Here is a 6,656-nt window from a genome sequence, read left to right as displayed (position 1 = left end):
CATAAACTCTCCACACTTCATCTCCTGCAGCTGTCATTGTGCCAAATAGCCACTTACCGCGAGTCCTCAAGTAAAGCACCGTGCACCGCTTACAGCAACATCTATCACAGACAGGATAATGACTGTCTCCCTCCCTCCCCCCCTCTCTTACAACTATTTATCTCCCTCTTTCACTTTCTGGAAGAAAATGGGCATTACATGAGGTAATTTATTTGTAGTCTGGTTAAGTGACAATTTGACACCGCTCTGTGACAGAGAATTGTCCCCATGGTTGTACCATTTACCAGCGGTGTCTGAGCCCCTCCGGTGTAGAGAGGAAACAGGAAACAGAGGAAACAGCAAACCGAGGAAACAGGAAACAAATGAAACGGGAAAGAAAGGAAACAGGAAACAGAGGAAACGTGAACGAGGAAACAAGAAATGGAGGAAAATAGAAACAGCAAACAGAGGAAACAGAAACAGAGGAAACAGGTGAAAAACAAACGAAACAGGAAACGGGGAAACAGGAAACAGAGGAAACGGGAAACAGGAGAAGCAGAGGAATAACGAAACAAGAAACAGCGGAAACAGGAAACAGGGGAAACATAAAACAGAGGAAACAGGAAACAGAGGAAATAAAGGAAACAGGAACCAGAGGAAACAGGAAACAGAGGAAACAGGACACAGAGGAAACAGAGGAAACAGGAACCAGAGGAAACAGGAAACAGGAAACAGAGGAAACAGGAACCAGAGGAAACAGGACACAGAGGAAACAGGAACCAGAGGAAACAGGAAACAAAGGAAACAGGACACAGAGGAAACCGGAAACAGAGACAACAGGACACAGAGGAAACAGAGGAAACAGGAACCAGAGGAAACAGGAAACAGAGGAAACAAAGGAAACAGGAACCAGAGGAAACGGGAACCAGAGGAAACGGGAACCAGAGGAAACAGGAACCAGAGGAAACAGGAACCAGAGGAAACGGGAACCAGAGGAAACAGGGCACAGAGGAAACAGGAACCAGAGGAAACAGGAACCAGAGGAAACGGGAACCAGAGGAAACAGGACACAGAGGAAACAGGAACCAGAGGAAACAGGAAACAGAGGAAACAAAGGAAACAGGACACAGAGGAAACCGGAAACAGAGAAAACAGAGGACACAGGAACCAGAGGAAACAGGAAACAGATGAATGACAGTGGTGATGAGGGGATGATGTTGCAATGCGTTAAATCGCACAGGATTTGTGTTTCTGGGCTCCTTTCTCTAATTTAATCATGGAAGTCAATAGAAATTAGCAATTAAACACCTGCTGAAATGTGCCCACCTCTGTGATGGATGGTGATGGCTGAATGATGGGTTGTTTTTCCTCAGTTGAAACCACAGTAACTAAAATAAAATGTAATCTCAAGATTCAGGGTTCAAGATTCAAGAGTCTTTATTTGTTACGTGTCATTACACAAGTACAGGAGAGTGAAATTCTTGTGTTTGGGCTTCTCAACACCGCAGCAACAGTAGTCATAAATCCATGGGAGGATCAACTACTAGATATATTGAACGGACCTTGTACGTATAAATCTTCCGAGCAGGAAAACTATCAAACAAACTGTCTTATCAAAGATGTGGTATGAAATGTCGTTTTTCTGAATGGAAATTTAAATGAGTAAAATAAGTTGACCTGCCATCCAAGATCTTCCTGTTGTTCACACTCACATTTTCACAGAAATTAACTTGAATTTCCTCTCCAACTCGGTAGAATTTCACTGAACTAAATTTGAGCTTTTTAAGTGAATGTTGAACTAATGTTGCTTGGCTATGAAATGGGTAAAAAACCAAAAGGGGGAAGAATACTTTAAAGAAACAAAAAACCGTTCTCCTTCTTCAGACCCATGACACCTCGTGGGGCTCCCTGTGTGTCCCCGGATGTTGGTTTGACAACTGGGCCATAACAGTTAAAGCATAAAGCAGGGTCTCTTGCATAGGGCTCATGAGCAGGACCTGCTGACGTGAATGGACTGGATCCACCATCTGTACAATCACTCGGGGTTACCTGTACAGATACTACACCCACATCACTCAGGGTTACCTGTACAGATACTACACCCACATCAATCAGGGTTACCTGTACAGATACCACACCCATATCACTCAGGGTTACCTGTACAGATACTACACCTACATCACTCAGGGTTACCTGTCCACATATTATACCATCCATCCATCCATTTATCTGAACTGCTTATCCTGCTCTCAGGGTTGCGGGGATACTGGATCCTATTCCAGCAGTCATTGGGCGGCAGGCGGGGAGATACCTAGGGACAATGTAGTACGGCCGATTCACCTGACCTACATGTCTTTGGACTGTGGGAGGAAACCGGAGCACCCGGATGAATCCCACGCCGACACGGGGAGAACATGCAAACTCCACACAGAGGACGACCCGGGACGACCCACCAAGGTTGGACTACCCCGGGGCTCGAACCCAGGACCTTCTTGCTGTGAGGCGACCGCGCTAACCACTGCGCCACCGTGCTGCAGCTGTGGTTAAACCTCTACTTAAAACCCGCCCCTCGATCCAGGGTCTCTTAATAACTATCGACCAGTCTCTAATCTTCCATTGCTTTCTAAAGTCCTAGAGAGAGTTGTGTATCAACAACTTTCGACCCATGTAGAAGAAAGCCATCTATATGAACCTTTTCAATCGGCTTTCAGGGCCTGTTACTCCACTGAAACTGCTCTAAACCAGAGTGGTGAACGATTCTTTACTGGCTATCGACTCTGATTCCACTTTTGTGCTTCTACTACTGGACCTCAGTGCAGCCTTTGACACCATTGATCACTGTATACTATTAGACAGATTAAATTATAATTTTGGTGTCTCTGGTTTAGCTCTCTCTTGGCTCAAGTTCTACTTATCTGGAAGAACACATTGTGTCCGCTACAGTAATATTATATCAAAATTTTCTGACCTTAAATGTGGCGTGCCTCAGGGCTCAGTTCTTGGCTCTCTACTTTTCTCTCTTTATATTTCACCTCTTGGCCAAATTATACACAGTTATGGAATGAATTTCGATTGCTATGCAGATGATATTCAACTGCCAATAAGGGCTGATGATCATACTCAATTGACTTACTTAGAGGCCTGCTTGGCTGCAGTGAAAAATTGGATGTCACTTAACTTTCTGCTAATAAAACCGAGATGCTGGCCATTGGCCCTGCTAGACACAGACACCGATTTGATCAAGTAACGATAACGATCGACAACTCTGTGGTTTCACAAAGTGTGGCAGCCAAAAGTCTTGGTGTTGCGTTCGATCCCAGCCTTTCCTTTGGTAAGCACATTAAAGAAACCACCAAGACTGCCTCTTTACACCTACGTAACATGGCTAAAATTCCACCAACGGGAAATTTCTTTCACTCAACTTCAACACACGTGTCCACACAGCCCCGTGGCATGGCACACACTCTCGTGTAGGGGTACAAACAAAACACGCGTACGCACGGAATGAAAAACACACCAATAAAGAGAAGTACAGTAACAATGCTTCAAATTACAACTTCTGAACAAAAACCACGATCCAGAAAAAAACAGAAGCTCCGGGGTGGAAAACAGCAGTTTATTCAGGTGGTGCTTGTGTGTGTGGGTGTGGGTGTGGGTGTGTGTGAGTGTTCCAATTCAATAAAGCTTGTCATAATGTGGCAAATAAAGTGCTGATGTGGCTGTGACTAACATTATTACACAACGCCACCAGGGTACACGATATGGATAGATGGAAAGTAAGTGTACGGGGGGAGGGGGGTGTACATAGGCCAGCTGATATGGCAGTTTGGGATGAACGTGTACTTTGTCAGGGTGAGAGAGGGGGGACGGGTGAGAGGGATGGAAAGGTGGATTTGGAGGCAGCAGCAGCAGCAGTCTCTTACTCAGCAGCACGGCCACGAAACTGCATGAGAAACGCTGCTGTGCCAGGTTGTGTGGAAGTGTGTGCGTGTCTCAGCCGTAGGGTGTGAATTGAGCCAACTGAAATGCAAGACTGACACCTAGCGGTGGATCACACACACTACCTCATCGCCCACATGTGCAACAGCAGCGTGTTTGTATGCCTGCTGTTCGGATTAGTTTTCCTCAGCTGCTCTCAGGGGAATTCCTGAAATGCTGTCTGCGCCTTCAAAACCGGAAGTACTGAGTATTTACAGACAAATTAAGCTATGCTTATAGTTGTACATTTATATAGTTAATATCACATATATGTGATATCATATATTATATATGATCTATAAACAATATATATTTATATATTTATATTATATATATATATATATTTACATGATTATATATCACATATGTCAGGGGTTTTCAAAGTGTAGGAAAGTGAGCCTCCCCTCAGAGAACATAAAAACAGCTGCGCCCCCCCTCCCAATTATTATTGCTATTATTACTATTATTGTTGTTGCTATAATTTATGTTCCACTCAGGTATAAAAACAGGTTTCAACAATAAATGATGTATCTTTGAAGATGATCTCTTATTTTTTTAAACATCTTTTTCAAACATTTGTAAACATCGTTATCTTTATGTTTTAAACATCTTTTTAAACATTTTTGAACGTTTTAAACATCTTTTTAAACCTTTTTAAACGTTTTAAACATCTTTTTAAATATTTTAAACATGTTTTTTTAACATTTTTAAACGTTTTAAACATCTTTTTAAACATTTTAAACATCTTTTTAAACATTTTTAAACGTTTTAAACATCTTTCTAAACATTTTAAACATCTTTTTTAACATTTGTAAATGTTTTAAACATCTTTTTAAACATTTTTAAACGTTTTAAACATCTTTTTAAACATCTTTTTAAATATTTTTAAACGTTTTAAACATCTTTTTAAACATTTTAAACATCTTTTTTAACATTTTTAAACGTTTTAAACATCTTTTTAAACATTTTAAACATCTTTTTTACATTTTTAAACGTTTTAAACATCTTTTTAAACATCTTTAAACGTTTTAAAAAGATGTTTAAACATTTTAAACATCTTTTTTAACATTTTTAAACGTTTTAAACATATTTTTAAACGTTTTAAACATCTTTTTAAACATTTTTAAAAGTTTTAAACATCTTTTTAAACATTTTAAACATCTTTTTAACATTTTTAAACGTTGTAAACATATTTTTAAACATCTTTTTAAACATGTTTAAACATTTTAAACATCTTTTTAAACATATTTTTAAAGTGGGGTTTACCTGCCTTAGCTCAGCGCCACTCGGTATGATGCTTGGGTTGCCTTGGTATTTACGGTGCTAAATGTGTCACTGGCTTTCTTCTGTCACCGCAATTCCTTTAGCTTCCTATCAGAAAACTCCTGTGGCTTGGTCACCAAACCTGGGTGTTTGGTATCAATATGACGCCGGAGTTCACATGGTCTCATACTGTCGTTAGCTAGCACCTCTTTGCAGACAACACACCGCGGCAGTGGGGCGTCATCAGGACCAATCCATGAAAATCCCAACTTCACATAATCCTGGTGGTCCTACTTCCTCCGTGTTCTGCTTGCCCCAGACGCTGTCTCCTTCCTCGCTGTAGGTCGTGTTACTAAAAACCCATCCATTTTGCTCCAAGCATTGCTGAGGTTAACTACATTTAGCTGGACGTTTACGGTTACTTTTTCTTCACGTCTCCCCCCCCCCGCTGCCCCTCCCCCCGAAGCTCTCTGGCGCCCCCCAGGGGAGGCGCGCCTCACATTTTGAAAACCCCTGACGTGATTATATATTATCATTTATATTGCATATAATTCATAATTAAATATATATAATTCATATAGTTAATATACAGTATATTATATACTATGGATAGAGTAGATGCATTTCCAGTACTGAAACAATAAATGGGCGACCGACATTATAGGCAGTTGATAGCTGTCGCCTGACCCGCGGTTTGACTGACGTGTCGCTCCAGCAGTAACAAGACAGCGGCACAGTTGGTGTTGTATGTCTCAGCTTTATGTACACGTCACACACACATCCCGAATACACACACGTACAGGTCCCCAAATCACTCTGCAGACACCCCAAATTAAAGTTTCGTCAGTGGATGAAGATGAAGCGAACTCGTGGCAATTGTAATGAGCAAACACAAGTTACATTGTTATTCATGGGTTTTCATCAGGGAGATATATGAACACGTTCACACCCCGACAGGGCCGTCTACACAGCACGGTGCTGTGTTACACTCTGCTGTTCATCTTGTCCCTCCTCACACGTCATGATGACAATCACTTTTTATTAAAAGAAACAAAACAGTGGCCAGGACACTCGGTACAATAGACAAAAATCAGTAAATCAGCACTTGACACAGTGACAACTTGTATAGCTTACTTTCAGAGTTATAGTGCGTACTGTTATGACGTCAACACCCGGGTAGTGACAGTCGGGGAACGCCAGCGACTCTGGACGAAGTGAGAACTGCACCATCTCGTGTAACCCGGAGACCTCCTTCACTGTTGCGGCACTGTGTACAACTCACGTCTTCTTGGCGTTGGACTTTGTGAAGCAGCTCGGCCGTACAAAAGACATGCAAACTGAACGTGTGGCTGCGCCCTCTAGTGTAGCAAAGCATGTTGGCAACGAGAACGACTGGCATGCACTCGGATGTCACGGAAGTTTTAGGCGCGCACCCA

Source organism: Lampris incognitus, chromosome 15, assembly GCF_029633865.1.
Source record: "Lampris incognitus isolate fLamInc1 chromosome 15, fLamInc1.hap2, whole genome shotgun sequence".
Taxonomy (NCBI): Eukaryota; Metazoa; Chordata; class Actinopteri; order Lampriformes; family Lampridae; genus Lampris; species Lampris incognitus.
Note: the sequence above shows the minus strand (reverse complement) of the source record.